Source organism: Siniperca chuatsi, linkage group LG15 (genome assembly GCF_020085105.1).
Source record: "Siniperca chuatsi isolate FFG_IHB_CAS linkage group LG15, ASM2008510v1, whole genome shotgun sequence".
NCBI classification, from domain to species: Eukaryota; Metazoa; Chordata; class Actinopteri; order Centrarchiformes; family Sinipercidae; genus Siniperca; species Siniperca chuatsi.
Genome location: NC_058056.1, coordinates 17843237 through 17860102, shown reverse-complemented (window position 1 = coordinate 17860102; position 16866 = coordinate 17843237).

Sequence of the window (16866 nt, the reverse complement as noted above, 5' to 3'; positions counted from 1 at the left end):
GGGATTTTATGTATTTATGTATACTGTGTGTGCGTGTACGGGTGGATTCTTAGGAGATCGGTCATGCTCCTTGATTAATCCTAAATATCCTTAATCTCAGGGGACTTTTGTTGTAATTTTGGCTGTGACAGCTGCGTGTCAGAACCTATGAATAACATTACGCATAGATTTTCAACAGCAGTAATCAATCAAAAAGCAATGTATCACGCATTAAATAGGGGAATTTTGAGCCAAAACCACAAGGGAAACAATATATAATGAAAACGACCCCCACATCCCTCACACACACACACACACACACACACACACACACCGGTTTATTATTTGTCAAAGAAGATATGAGTAGATTCATGCTCTTTCTTCCACCCTTCTGCACACAAACACATCATGCCACACTCACACTTTTCACACTTGGGGGCAGCAGAAACAAGTAGTGAACACAATACTAATATCTCATCGCCTTTAAGTTGATTTGCTGAACTTGTTGGCAAACAGTTGGTTATTTCAACATTCAGCAGTTGCAGAGCAGGTGATCATTCATGTGGAGTCATGTTTATGTCCACATGATCTAATGTAAATCCAATATTCACTCTCTTTTAGCTCTGTTTTTGGTCTCTACCAACTCCTGAGATAAATATCTGGCTCTTTAGCTGCTAAATGCTCCACTATGTTCACCAGCTAGTCTCTAACTGTGTCTGTTTGCTGTTTTAAGAGACTGCTGCCGCCGAAAACAACTCTTGAGACCAGTGAGAGTGAACCAAAACACTGAAGTTGTAACCAGACAGCTGAACAATCAGCTTAAACTCGCTATAAAGTTCTGTAAAGCCAAGGGAAGTCCCCTGATAATTCTCTGTAGGTTCATCACTACCAGCGACGCCTCTCACATTACACATTATCAATTAATATATCGATATTATTAATATTGATTAAAGTCGCTTTAAGGGACTTTATAGGGCTCTGATCATCTGTGTGATCAGGTAGCTCACATGTGCCTCCTCAGAAATGTTACTACATTGGGGCTGCGGTGGCTACAGAGATACCACGTGGAGATGTCATGAACTGTGATCAGTTTAGGGTGCTTGTGGCTTCTACTACTAGTTTCTGATGGCAGTGGAGAATGTTACCTTCTCTCTTTAAACTCAGACAAGGATGCATGTAACTTACCCAAGTGCATGACAAGCATGCCAACCACAAAAGTTGCTGCAAAAGTATATCTAATGCTAAGTTACACTACTGTTGTAAAACGCTGTCATATTAACACGTGTGTATCTAATGGGCAATGACTGAATTACTTTTTCCACCAACCAAATAAAACTGAAATATGCTTAACATTAGAAGTGAAGAACAAGACTGAAAGCGGCAAATGGAGCCCAGCTAAACGATGCATGGTAGCATTCACTTGCATGTAAAGCATCCATGAGCATATACTCAAAGTAGAAAAATAAATGATGTATGACTGCATGACTTTTCAATAGTGAGAATGTTGGGTACCTTTTACATTTGCAATTTCTGTTTCAGATATGAATCTACAACTTCTCCACCAAAAAAAATGCAATCTGGGACAGTACATCACTCTGCAAAGAGTTCCTGGTAAAGAACTGTGCCTCAGGGCACTTGAAGCAGAGCCGGTACTTAGCAGTCACCATTGGAAAGATGTTAAGAACCAAGTCTACCATTCCATCACATCTCAAAAAAGGAAATTGCTGTGGTTAATTTTCATGAATTGTGTAACTGCAGCTGGATTAGTATTAAGTTACTGTTTAAAACTGTTTGATCCAGCTCTCCAGCAGTTGTGGTAATGTTGACCAAAATCTCAGGCCTTGGTTCAGTTATGTTATATGCTAAAATAAAGTAATTCTGGCATTATCTCATGTGTTAAGTATTTGTGACATTAGTAAATACTTGCATGGGTTCAAAACAGTATACAGTATAGTTTTTTAAAAATAGATGCATCAAACAAACAAACAAACAACGCATTTAATGTTACTGGTATTAGGTGTAAAGCAATTCTTTTTTTAAATATATATAAAAATACAAGATTTTTGTGTCAAGTTACATGTAAAAACGTATCTTACACTTGATATGATCTAAAATTAACAGTAGACTGTTGTAATTATATTCATAATTATTTGTTTAATAACAGTATTTGGACATTTTTTTAAAGGTAAATCAAACGTTTTGTGGGTGGTATATAATTTTATTACACTTAATATTGATCAAATAGACAAGATTTTTACATAAAATTATATAATAAAACTTAATTAATAATAGCACTCTTCTGCAATTTAAAGCCTTATTATTTGTTTATTTATTTGTCTATTATAGCAGTGTTTGACCATACTTATAGGTAATTTAATTGTTTTTACAGGTGTAAATATCCTTCATTAAACATTAAAAAGCCCCAAAATTAGAAAAAAAAGATTTATGTCAAAATTAAAGCTACAAACTGTATTTTAATTATGGAAAATTTCTGCCAGAATATTTCCGTGTTTTTACAGTTGTTGTTTTTTTTTTTACAGTGTATGAGCCAAAGGCCTTGTGTGCCACGGCTGCTTTGTTGTGCTTTAATGCTATCAGGCAACTTCTCAGGCATGGGGAAGATTACCAGTCACATCAAAAGACCCAACTGCCAATCTCAACCTGATGAGACCAGAAGCGTTTCTCCCTTTTACCTAAAGGATTGTCAGAGGTAATCTTCTAACTTTCCACATGTATGTGTGACCAGAATACCTTTACTTCTTTATGTAACATAACAGAATACAGTTTTTCTAGCTTTTTAAAATTGTATTATGAAATTCCAATTCCATTTGAAACATATCTATAGTCAGTTGCTGGAGCCCCTCTTGTGGTTTTGGTGGCCCAAAACAATGTATTTGTGGTCCCAAAGCCACCAAATTACTCCCACCATAAAAATGTAATTATGTGGAAGGGTCAATAAACACCCATGCATATCCTGCTGTCTATATATGCCACTTAAGTTAGTGGTGGTGTTATGTGTGTGTTCGTTTTGGATGCAGGAGAAATCAGTCCAGTGGTTTGACCCCTGACCATTTATCCTTCAGCTCTCATTGCATCAGTCCTGCCAGAAACACTCCATTTTCTGCAGCAACAACATCAAGATACCACATTTATAACCATAGCCTTTGACAGCTGGAATGGGGCCATACACACACGCACACCCACACAGTCAAAAATATCCATAAACATACCTGACCTGGGTGAAATTGTGAAAATGCTAAAACCCCTTTTAGCTTTTAATCTGAAGGAATTGTGGGTTGTGTTTATCATGTCACATTTACTAAAATTAAACTTCACTTAAACATTCAACGACACAAAGAAGAAAGAGCAGGATACAGTCAGCAAAGTTGTGTTTCTAAAATCGTATTGCATTCATTACAACAGTAGCTGATGTGAAAGAGTTTGGGGCATCCATGGAAATTACATAATTTTCTCTTACTCAGTCAGTGTCAAGTTCAGCCATTTGGGAGTAAACTAAAAGCTTTCATTATTACAGTCTGGCTTCTAATCTGTCCATCTGTTCTTATTCTGTCACATTCTTAGCAGTGCTATTAATATTTACTTGAATGTGGTGATCATATCTCTTATCCCAGATTCAGCCTTTATTCGCCCTACAGTAGGTGAGTGGAGTGATAAAAGTAGGCACAGAATGATTTGACAGTCCTATACTGTAGGTCTGGTGAGTTGTAAAGCCTTGGGGTGACAGGTGGCGGACCAATCAGTGCACATAAAAGTGCTACCACATGCTGAACTGTCACTATTACATCATCATGAACGACCTGAAGATGTCATTCATGGTTGACTGACTATTTTGTGCAGTAGAATTTATCCATGGTTAATCCATATTTGGGTGCTTTTGTTTAGGCCACACCAAAGACCATGCCTCACTCTAATCCAATCTCTCGTGCCTAGGTGCGTCCAAACTCCTTTTTTGTGAAATGCCGTGTTTTGTGAAATGTCATTGTGTTTTCTGAAATGTTGTTGTGTTTTGACCTTCAGAGCCACCGTAAATATCTGCTTTTTCCCCCCTGAAGTAATATTTACTACAGTCTCTAATGTACTGTATCTGCTTCCATTAAATGCAAGCCTCATGACATCTTCACGCTGGGGAAAACCATGTGACACAGCAAAACTCATTTGTTTATTTGGCCTGGCTCTCTTCCCACATCCTCCATGTGCTCTCATCCATTCTAAATTTATGGTAATGAACTGCTCCTCCAAAATCTACTTCCATGATCATCTGATTAATTTTGGGCATGTCTGTCTGGGATATTCATCTTAACCCAAGGCTCAACTCACCCCGTCCTCCGCTATAAATAAAATTGACTTCCAAATGTCCTTGTGTCATTTTTGTGGTCTTCCTGGCACTGATTGCTTAATGGTAATATATTCAAACCGAAGTGGACCAAAACAAATAATGAAAACAAGCCTTTGCAACAGGTTTGGTTGCATGCACTAACACACACACTCTGCTCAGACAGTCTCTCAAGCCTGAATGCCATGGCATACTGCCACTCTGCTGGGCCACTTGCCAGTGTGTGGAAATGTGCACAAGTTTGACTTTTAGCAGCAAATGCAGGGCAAACTGTCCTGATCTTCATGGTATCCCCTCCCTCTGTGGATGTAGTACATGTGTGCAGCGTGTTTTAGTATGAGATCAACACTGAACATTGGGCAACTGAGACACCTTGGAGGCTCAGTTGGCTCAGGACAGGTGCATGTCATGTAGTAGAATATCATATAGATACCATAAAAGAAAAAGAGTTGTTACAGAAAACAAGTCTTCATTTTTTTTCCACCTGCTGTTACTGGTCGTCTCTCTAAACATATGACACAGAGTGCTGATCAAAACAGAGGCACATTTTGTCTTCTTGCTACAAGGCAGTGCTCACCAGTGTGAAACAGCCAGTTTATCCCATGGATTCACACTTATCCTCTGTGATTTAATACAAATAACATGGCCTGTCCATCAGCTGGCACCCATGAGGTCCTCGACAGCGCTGCTTTGTCCTTATTGCTTGCTGTAAACCATACACAGCAGCCATTTCTCGAAGCTATAACATGTACCTGCCAACACAGATCCACAATGCCCTGCTCTGCTGTCATCGGCAGCCCACGACCTAACCTTTCACTTCGCATTCTCCACAGCCCCTCTTCTTCTTCCTTTTTGCATCTCATATTCAGATTGCTGCTTGAATATGTAATGGTGCATGGGGAAGCAGAAAGTAAGGGCTTTGTGGTGAGTGATACACGGGGTGCCGTGCATGTCACAAGGCATCGATTGAACATCTGGAGGCGAGCAGTGACAGGAGCTGATGTGCCCACTCTTGAGGCAGTGATGCAAGGGTCAACTTTTGCACAACGCATCATGATAATGTAATACTTTCTATTTGGTACCTAGAAAATCTTGTTTTGTGTGTAAATCGATAGTAAAAGACAAAGGTAACAGCTGAGAATTCTTATTACATTATTGTTTGGTGCTTCTTCAATTCAGATGACATTAGGCTTTCATTCATGCTGCAGCCTGAATGTGTGTGTGCTCATCTGCATGACTGTGTGAGTACTCAGGTCACTGATGACCGGGGTCTTATCCTACCCCTTGAGCCTCCCCTTCAGCAGATTTCCCTGTAGAGCCACCTTTACCTTTCCACACTCTGTGTTGTTTTCTCCTTCCATTTGTGTTCGGGCTTTTCACCTTCACTTTAAGCTGCAGGCCATTTCAACTCTGTCGCTTTGATCCAGTGCACCTGCAAGCCTGCTGTGTTTGTCCAGGAGGACTGTGCCAGATGGAAAATACTAGTGAATTGATTGTAGTAATTTAGTTTGATGATTTTAATTTAAAAGAATGCACTTTGACGTTTGCACATCCAGCAGACACAGAGCAACAATAGCATTTATTTTCTGGCCACCTGATCAATGTAAGTCCAATATTCACTGTCTTTTAGCTCTGTTTTTGGTCTCCACCAGCTACTGAGGGAAATATATGGCTCTTTGGCTGTTAAATGCTCCACTATGCTCACCAGCTAGTCTGTCACGCTAACTGTGTCTGTCTGCAGTTTGGTGCTAAGCAAGTAGTGTACAGTGGGTTTTTAGAGCTTTTTTGCTGAAAACAGCTGCTTGCTGAGGCCTGAAAACGACCCTATGAGAGTGGTGAGAGTGAACCAAAACAGTAAAGTTGCGGGTCAGACAGCTAAACAATGAGCTGAAACTCACTATAAAGCTCTGTAAAGCCGTGGGGAGCTGCAGATTCAGGTGAAAGTGACCTCTTTCACACTGTCACCTTGTTTTCACATTGTCATTTGATACATTGTTATCATTAATTTACATTATATTATTAAGTTACTACTGATGCTAAACATGTAAGAAACATACTAATGCTGTAGCTAGTTGTGTTAATTTCACAACTTTATATATTGTTGGTTATTTTAATCTGTAACAATGTATCATATTTTATAAGCTCATATGTTTTGAACGTAAAATCTGAATCTGCAAAGTAACTATGGATAAAAGATAAATGTAGTGGTGCAAAAAGTACAATAATTATCGCTAAAATGTCGTGGCATAAGTATAAAGTAGCAGAAATAAAAATTCTCAAGTAAATTACAAGTACCTCAAAGGTGTACCTGAGTTAATATACTTTCATACATTCCACCACTGCTATAAACCTTTAAACACAAATCTTCAGTATTTTGAGTTATGAATGGCTTATAAAGTTCTAAAACTTCATATTTCCAGGAAAAATATAAATGTACCTAAATACAGATATGTGTGTATTCAACTATATACATGTTTAGAGTATGCCGGGTGTTAAACAGCCCTTTAGGTTGCTGCTTCTTGCAATCCTTGTGCCTCCCAACAGAGCCACATAAAACTAGAATTCCTGTTTCATATTTCTTTATGTGTGTTTTTATTTATGGACATAAAAGGCTCTCAAAGGACCATTGCTTCATATTAGAAGGCAAGGAAAGAGTTTAGGGGTCAGTGTGTGAATTGTAGGAGGATTTTCTTCTGATGATGTTTGTTTGCAGAAGCTGTGCTATTTAGCCTTTAATTAAGAATCCTTCAACCTCAAATGTTGAGACATTTATCTGCACCTCAGGGTCTCTTTGGTGCAGTAACTAAAACTCAACTTTCATAATGTGTGGCTGGTAGTTCCTTCGTGTTCCCTCCCTCTGATTTATCACATCAGTCAGCCAGTTACTGTACGTATTGTTTCCACAGTCACAGCAGCGACCCGGCTGAATGAGTTAGGATGCAATTGGGCGATGGCATCTAGAGGAAGCAGCAGAGGCCAGTAATTGTAAGTCAGGACTGTAATCTCATCTAGATGTAAATGTATTCTGGTACACTAATTTATTCATCCAAGTGTATCTTCATCAATTTATCCCTCATCTCTCTATCAGCATACTGCAAAAGTAGTGGGGAGAAGGGACGTCTGATTCCACCATGAGATATTATTGAAGTATTTCTTCATAAGCAGGGAAAAACATGGGAAAGGAGTGGATGTTTTTTGCTGGGCTTGTGTAAGGCTGTGTAATTGTTTCATATTTAATATAACAAACATGTAGCCATGTGGGTGAGAGTCTGCCTCAGACGGACAGAGCGGTTGCGTGTCCCGTGCTGGTGCTTTTGCTTTTATCCTTGTCGGCCTGTTTCCGGTATGCACTTCTTGTGTTTGCTGCAGTGGTGCATGAAACGTGTCACCGGATGACTGTGACCAAACACTCAAGGTGAACCTGTCTCACTGACGTGTGTGTGTGTGTGTGCGCGTGCGTGCGTGTGTGTGTGTGTGTGTGTGTGTGTGTCTGTGTTGAGCGGTAGTGGGTTAGTCATGTAAAATCTGTCTTGTCTTGTTGCACTAGTGAAATGTACTTTGACTATTTTTGGAAGGTTAAATGAAAACATAACCATGAACAATTTTTTTCTACTGTTTCTTGTGTGCTGGAAGTCTGTTTGAGGACTGGTGTTGTTCATTTGTTAGCAGCACTGTTGTCTCATAGCATGACGGTCGTTGGTTCAAACCTTTATGTGGATTTTGTGTCTTTTTTGCTGAGAGTTGATGAGAAGTTACGTGGTGTAGTTATGTCTTGGCGACAGTTTATACATCCACCCAGTACTTCTGTGCAGCACGCCCACTGGTTGCTTGGCAACATCTAGGAAAACAAGACTCCAGGAAGTCACTGTGCCCAGTTGTTGTAGATTTTTAAAATTTGGCCAGAGCCAGGCTAACTTTCTTTCTTTCTTTATGCTAAGCAAAGATAATTTCCATAATAAATGCACAGACATGATATTGCCATTGATCTTCTCATTTAACTCTCAAAAAGAAAGCAAAAAAGCATATTTTCCAAAGTTGAACCATTCCTTTAAATAATCTGTTGTGAATCACAGGGTGTAACTGATATATCAAAGCAATTTTGATATATTTACCATGAAAGGGATGATGGGATTTGTGAGAGTGAGGTAAAAAAAAAAGAGTGGTCACAATCAATGCAGCAGAGGCTATGATAACTTTACATTAATAGTCCCTCGTATGAGTCTAACTCCCAGAACACTGGATTCTACACTTCCCATGATGCAACTCTGTATCGTCTCTTGAACCTCACTTCCCCAGTTTGTAACACAGGCTTTCCATTAAAAATGTTTATAAAAGCCCAAGCCATGATAGTCCTTATGATATCAACAGGGTCATTTTCTGATTCGACAAAGCTCCTCCAAAGCCACAGAAGACATTATTTACTTTAAGAGTAAACTGATCTTCATGTGTAAAATCAGTGAAGTACACCTTTAACGTGCAACACTTTTTGCCAGGTTTCCAACTTGTCAACTCATACTGTAAACTCAGGCATCATGAAACTTGACCCAGCTTTCCAGTGGTATCTTGAACTTTGAAATATCTGACGAGTTTGGGGCTGTCTAAATGCACCATTAGTTCTGGTCTCTGTGAGAGTAGCTGTCTCACTTGGAGAGCATGTTCCAGTTCAGGTTCAGGCTCTGAAATGGGACACAGCTCATGTGCATTAGCCATGTTAAAGACTGGTCTCCTGTCCAGAATGTACCTCACCTCTTGCCAAATGCATTATAGAGTCCTGCCCCTTGTGACCATGCATAGTTAACCAGGTAAAGAAAATGGATTGATGGATGGATGGAGGACTGTTGTATGTTGCTGCCAGAATTCCTAAAATAAGAATCTTCACCAATGAAATATTGATTTTGTGTTTTCTTTACAGTCACTATGCCCTCTGGGGACAATGATTCGATCACAATGTAGTTTCACTGGAGGGCCTAATCTTGTAGACCAGATGAATGGTAAGTGGTCTCTGACGGGCTGTCAGTGTTTATTAAATGATAGCTCTCTGAAAAGGTCATCAACCCTGTCTGTTCACACACACACACACACACACATACACACATACTTGTCCTTCTAAACTTGTGAGGACCCTCATTGTCGTAAAGCATTCCCCAGCCCCTTACCCTAACCTTAATCTAAACTTAATTCTAACCTAAACCAAGTCTGAACCCTCAAACAGCCCTTTGAAGGTCTGTCAAAGTAGTAAGGATTGGCCAAAATGTCCTCACTCCCAAGGTCTAAAACTCAAATTGGTCCTCACAAAGCTGGATGTACAAGCACACACACACACACAAACACACACACACACACACACACACAACAACCATTCCTCCCCTGCCATTCCCTAAAGCAAAGGAGACATACAGCTGTCTGTTTAATAACAGATAAAAAGAGATTTTGTGTTTTGTGTTAACTGGTTAATCTCTCAAAAGCATCCAGTAGTCAGTACTTAAATATTGCTAATCACTTTTCTAATTTGATCAGATATTGTATCAGTAAGTATAATATACAAAATATCACTTTACCATTGTGCACTTGCAAAATCAAGTTATCCAATTTAAAGTAGATATTTTTATTATCACTGATTTATTCAGTATGATTTAGTCTTAGGGGTCTTTATTTTTGTTTTTTAGATTTTTTCCAGGATTTTTTTTTTTGCATTTAGTCTGAATGTTAAAAACAGTTTGAATCTAAATGTACAAAATTCCATTTGGAGTGCAATTATTTAGTTTAATTGCTTTATAGGACTCTGGCTTATCTTTCAACTCTATTTTAGTCACCACAAGAGTGCCCTCTTTGCTGTAAATGTTGCTCAATGGTGTCCTCATGCAACGAGAAACAAAATAAACAAAATTTAAATCCTATACTTCAGAGCAACAGAGTCTGCATAGTTAGTTTGACCAATGGTGACCAAGGTAGCTGAACAAATACCAATTAGAGAAACTCAAAAAACACCAAACAGACAAGACATTTATGGCTGTTCCAAATGTAAAAACTAATTTTTGAGTAGCACTTTGCTCCAAAGATTTCTACAAAATGGAAAAGAGGATGTCATAAAATATCACTTCTTTATAGTATCCTGGGATTTTCCTAAAAAGACTGGGAACCCAGACAGCTTTGTTATTCCTGTTATGTTTTAAATTCTTTTCACAAATCCACACAAGAGTACACTGTCTAAGATTAAATGTATAATATGCTGTTTCTTTTCGAGCGTTGGATAAGGCCATGCAATGGGTGTAATTAATGATTATGAATTATTCATGTATACAAGAAGATGTAATACATTAGCCATTCATCCCCAGAAGGTGACACATTCTCAGCCCAAGATAATGGAATGATTGTCTCCTCTAATTTTGTCAGTAGAGTCAAATGAACAGCTACTTGAAAATGACCAACTCCAAAGGTCGTATATCATGTTGGACATTATTTATGTTGCATATTTTACAAGACATTTAAAGAGAAAGTGGGACAACTACAAGGTCATGTCCATTTGTAGACTCATTAAGAAAATGGTTAGGTGTTACGCAGTCTGTATTGATGACATATTTACTGTCTGTATTAATGTGTAAATCTATAATGCTGGAGCTCATGAATGTTTGATGACTTTATTTTCATTTGTACCCTGCAAAGCATTAAGAGGTATTAACTTGGGAACGGTCCATTAAATGATGTTTTGACATGTGTGTTAGTCTTCAGTCTGTTTAACCGCTTAACTTAGCTTTGCATAAATGCTACATGTCTAATATCCCCTCATTTTGTGACAACTTTGCGATAAAACATGCTATTTCACAACACTGTGGTCGGTTCTTCAATTAACTCACTAAATCAATGCAGTGCAGTCTCCGTTCAAGCTCTTTTCACACTCATTGCACTATTCCCTGGTTTCTGTGTGAGTTGTTGAGTCTTTGGGTTCATGACTGTGGATAAAAAAAACCCTGCAAGATGAGTTCAGCAGGCGGGCGGCTGAGTAAGCTGGTGTCTTGACATGATCGTCTGCAAAGATGGACAACCACACTATTCTCAGTATTATGGTTTAGTGTTAAACAGTGCTGTGTAGAGACTTAACCTCAACAAAATCACAGTTTAATGTTTTTTTCCCACATCCCAGTGGACAGAAACACTGAGCTGTCATTATAGGGTGTTTGTATCATGTTTCAAATTCCTGCCTGAACTTTTATATCACTGAGAGATGAGATTATGTCCTGAGTACCTGTTTAAATCAAACACTCACCCTGTTGAATATCAATGGACTCTGTCAATGCCAAATGGAGTTTGCAACAGACTGAATACAGATCAGTGGCAAAGTCACACTTTTAAAGCTCTGAACAGAATATAATCAGTGAGGTAAGTCACCAGAATCTCACACAAAAATATCTGATTATATTTTACATTATTGGCGTCTTGTCATATTGTATCTTCTGACTGTTTGTGTCCTTGATGGAAAAACATTTTTTGTCCAGATACTCTTTGTTGTTACCTTCTATGTCAGCTAGATGTCAGCAACTGACTGACTGATTTTGGTGGGGTCGCATATTAGAGCAGACCTCAGTGAAATGTTGGGATGACCTCATACCTTATTCTGCATGTCATATGACGGCAGTGGACAAAATATCAGAAACACTTTACAATCTAATGCAAACCAAACTAAAAACAATACAGCAAATGCCTATTTTTCTATCTTTAGTTGAGAACATGTTTATTTTTAGAGGCTTTTGTTTGTGGTGGTGGTGTTGTATAATTACATATTGATTATATATTGTTCATCATACCATATTTTGTAATTGATGAATGACTATTGCAATGATTAAACTGATCCTTAATTAATGCATTGAATACAATTAACATATTCAATTAGAACAACTTTCAGTATGCATCTTGTACTGTACATGTGAAGACTATTCTGAAATACTGTTTTGCTTCACCCTTTCAATATCCATCAGCAGAGGGCAGTGTGTGTCTTCTCTCCATCTCTCTCCTCTTTAAAACAGACTTGTCTTTGGAGCTGTGAAATTACTCTGGCAGCTCAAATGAAGACATCCCCTCTGTTCCTTGGCAGTCATCTGCATGCTTGTTTTGTCTGCCTCTGTATCCTACGCCTGTCCTTACAGCACTGTTTAATGTTGAACAAAGCAATGGTAGCTCTGTGTTTTCAACCTGACAGAGGAAAGTGCTCTCTAGTCCAACCATGGACTGTATATAAAGAATTAAAAAAAAAATATTTATATACAGTCTATCGGTCCAACAAGCAGACAGCAACTGTGCTGATTGTGACCCCATTAAAATGTGACTGTGTGCAAAAGCTGGACTGCACTGTTGCTGCTGCTTCTGCTGTTGCTCAAACACCTGATGAGGGGACTCCTTTATTGCAAGCACTGCTAGTAAAAAGTATTGATAATAATTTGTTATGTTGTAACTCACCAATATAGTATTGTTTTCTATGTATTTCAAACTATCAGTTTGGACCCATGGAGAGGTTTTCTGTCTTTTCTGTCTCACATAATATTTGCCAAATATTATAAATATAATTTTATCTTCCATGGTCAGTATTTTTACAGTTGCATCTATTGTTTAGGCTTAAATTTAGCTTTACAGTTTAAGCTTTTCAAGTTAGGTTATGTGACAATTATTTGCAACTTAGCTGACCTGAAACATACAGAACTTGAGCTGATAAAAGGACAAAGTTGACAGTTTTTTTTGTACCTTAACTTTGGCTGGTGAGCATGAACTGCTGTGGCTTTCTGTGGTGAGGATATTAGTTTTGACATATTCAATGCTGATGCTCACTGTGCTGATTTTACTGCATTTACGAGTCAAAACATGGTTCACTTCCTTATGTAATTCATCCTTCTGTTGGAGGAGTGTTACTAGTTCTTCAAGTAAGGCTTACATCAGCCTGAGTCATTTTTTATCTGCACTATAGTATAGATTTCTGTCATTTTTCAAGGCAATTTACCCTTGTGTTGTCATTCAAATTCAATTGATTATTCAGTTTTCACTTTCATCAAAGCATTTATTGACCATTAATAAAGTCATTGCAGCTTATAAACCCTTTATAAAGGGTGCCTATATAAAGTGGGACCAACTGAATATATATTGATAATATATTTATATGGTAATAAGTGCTGTTATGTGTGTTGTTTTGAAAAGCAAAATTGTTTCCCTGAAGAGGACTAAATACAGTACTCTTATAGTAAGTGTGCACATATGTTGTCCTCCATTTTCATGTGAAGACTTGCACCAGTGCAGAAATCATACAAACATAAAATGCTCCTTGAAAATACTAGAGATATGCTTCAAACAGCAGGAATGAGTGAATGTACATTCAGCAACTGCACAGCATGTGTGCCACCTCAACAACTGGACTGATTGAAGTGCACTGGGGTGTTTCAGCCCTTGAATACGACTGTGTCTGGTCAGGGGCTTTTTTCTGCTTAAACCTCCTGTCTACTCGGCCTTAATCATTTGGCCAGGGAGCCATCCTCCTCTGCTCTGGGTACAAATCAGACTCAAAGTGAGAAGTACAGTAAGAGCAAAACCCATTCTGCCAAGCTTATCACTACAGTCTAAGTAGTTAGCGAGCATTGATTTCACACCAGATCAAATTTTGTACTTTCTGACCAGCAGTCTTTGCAGTTTAATGCCGGAGTGCCAATGCAAAAAAGCAAAGGAGGTTTTATTTGAATTAGTAGTGTCTCATACACATTGTGCTCATAAACAGACATTTCACCCTACTAGTCAGTTTTCCAGAAGCCCCATGCTCTGCACTCTATCGATCAGCTCAGCAGTCTTTGTTTAGACAACAGTGACAGATACTAAGAGCTGAGTCGTCCAGTCTCAGTTTGAGACATCACAGCTGCCCCCACCACCACCACTTCTCCTCTATCCATTAGAAAAACTGCTTGCTGTGATCTGTCCTTTGCAGGCATCCATTTTTAATCTTTACTCCAAAGTTTGTTGTATACGTCGTGACAGTAAAATCGTTCAATGACATGACTCAGTGAAGTCAGATTTTATATATTTTATTAGTTGTGATTGATTGTTAGTTTATAAACAATGACATCTATTGTATATTCTGTAAGTATAAACCCTAAACTTGCAGCACAGTAAGCTGAGATGCAGCGTGATCTCCAAACCACAAGTAAAAATCTTCCATCTTACTGTAAGACTTTCCAGTCAGCTAACACAATACTTAGGGAGAGCAGCCTGGATTTGAAAAGTAAAAGTTGGCTGACAGCTGACAAGAGAGCTACTTAATCATGCCACGCTGTAACACCAGACCCTAAGTAAATATTAACATAATTAATCATAGTCAGCACATCACTTGTGGTCAAAGAGCTGCACTGAAATGACTGTAAACAGTTTTCCCAGCGTGATTTCAACACCTGAATGGAGCAGAATGCGTTAAAGCCAAGGCCAGTTTACCCTGAACACAGATGTTTAACCTCCTTCTAAGGAGAAAATGTTTCATTTATTGATTACTGTTTGCTAACTAAATGCTATAATGGTTTTACTACTCTGTATTTTCATTTGTGGCTGGAATGAGCATTAAATTGTTTCTAAAAATCAACATATCTACATTTTCTAAATACTTGGAAATGACAAATACAGTTTCAAACAGAGGCTCATGAAGTTTTATATTCAGTTCACTGTCTTGATAATGATGACCCACTTTCTAAGGTAAAGATGACTGCAAAGCATGTTTGCTCTGTCAAGTGAGCATCCTTGGCTTGTGTCCTAAATGCAAGACAAACTGCTTTGAAGCATCTTCTCCTTCTAATGACTTTCTCTTCCTCGTCTTGTCTACTGCTAATAAAGCAGTGTGAGAGTGTGTGTGTTTGAGTGTGTGTTTTAGGTAAAGAGGAGATGGATGTGTGGGTGTGTTGTTTGCATGTGTTTTGTGATCTTAATACAAGCATAACGATACGAGAACAGTTTGGTTCTCACATAGTGAGGGGGAAACTAATGACTTTTTTCCTCATTACTCTCCACTGGTCAGGTTTTAGCTTCTAGTTCTTCAAATTGTGCAAAGATGGGAGACAGGTAAATCATTCACATCAAAGTTGTACTGAAATTTATCTTCTCCTCACTTTTTGTGCAAGGAAATTATAATGATACATCTATTTTTCAAAAGAACATGAAACAGTTTTGGACATAGTTGTAGAAACAGTGTCCAAGCCTCTGGGTGGGTGTTTCTTACGGCAGCGGTGGACTTACATCTAGGAGATGCGATACTTACCGGAACATGTCATAGACCTGAGAATATTGATACAAGACATTTTTTTCCCTTTTCAACAAGCCCACATTGTGTTGGTTATTGTTAGCGATTTAAGCTGTGTGTCCCTTCTCAATACTGAACATGTGGGAGCTGACCCATCGTACTGTAAGCTAGACATGTAAAGTACATGTGCGAACAAATCTTACGAACTGAACTTACTACACAGAATCACCATTGTAGCTTTTACCCATGGAGTGCTGGTGACTGAGCGTGTTGTCAGCTCAGCCATGATACACAGTACGTTACTTTCTTATTAAAAGCTTATTAAAAGACTGTGAAAGCTACTGAAACAATCATGATGTGATAACTCTATCACAAATAGTTGGCTGCTGAGCTTTTAACCTTAACATTGCATGTAGGCCGATGTGGACTGAACTGAATGTAACCAGCAACAGAACGTAGACAGTCTGAATCAGCACCAAACTTGCAGCGTTATGAGCAGTTACTGATTTAGGTATTGAAGTGCATTTGAACAGTGATCACTTAGCTTAGAAAACAACTGAACGAACTACAAATCTTTGAACTGAGCTGCACACAACGATTTGAATCAGCAAAGTAATTTCCGACTCTATAGCAAGCTAGGCTAAGTTGCTACCACTTGGTAAGTGGAAATCTTAAATCACAGAAGGCACTACGTTAACAATGCCGGCCCTCCTAGCTGGTTAATTGCTTGTTTGGCCATTGGAACTGAAGTGCTATTATGTAGTATTTTTAGTGCCAAGTTATAGTACCAACATCGTCAATGAATATCAAAAATTCATGCCAAGTGGAGAACACAAATGTAGAGGGCGTTATCACTGCAGTAAAAGAAAATTTAGAATTTTGCCCAAATAAGTCAAAATTAAATACTGATTTCCTAGCAGTAATGAATTTTATTTCAGTTCAACTTTACGAAAGGGGAAACTATCCATTACCACCCTTCTCAAATCCTTTGAAAAGTACAGTCACTGTACCTCCTGTACTTTGCTAATCTTCTTCACCTCACCAGTACAATAAGATCTTCTCTGAGGATCCCAAACATTTGTGATCTTAAGCAGTCATCTTGGCCGACAGGTTGATCTCCAGAGTATAACGACCGAAAACATTTCCCATGCAAAAAAAGATCTGTAATCTCTAACAGTCAAGCTGAACCTGTCAGTTTCACACTTTCCTCTCTCAAGTTTTACATTTATATCAGGATTTATCACGGCTTTCAAGCCCGTTCCCCGATTTTGATCACAGGATT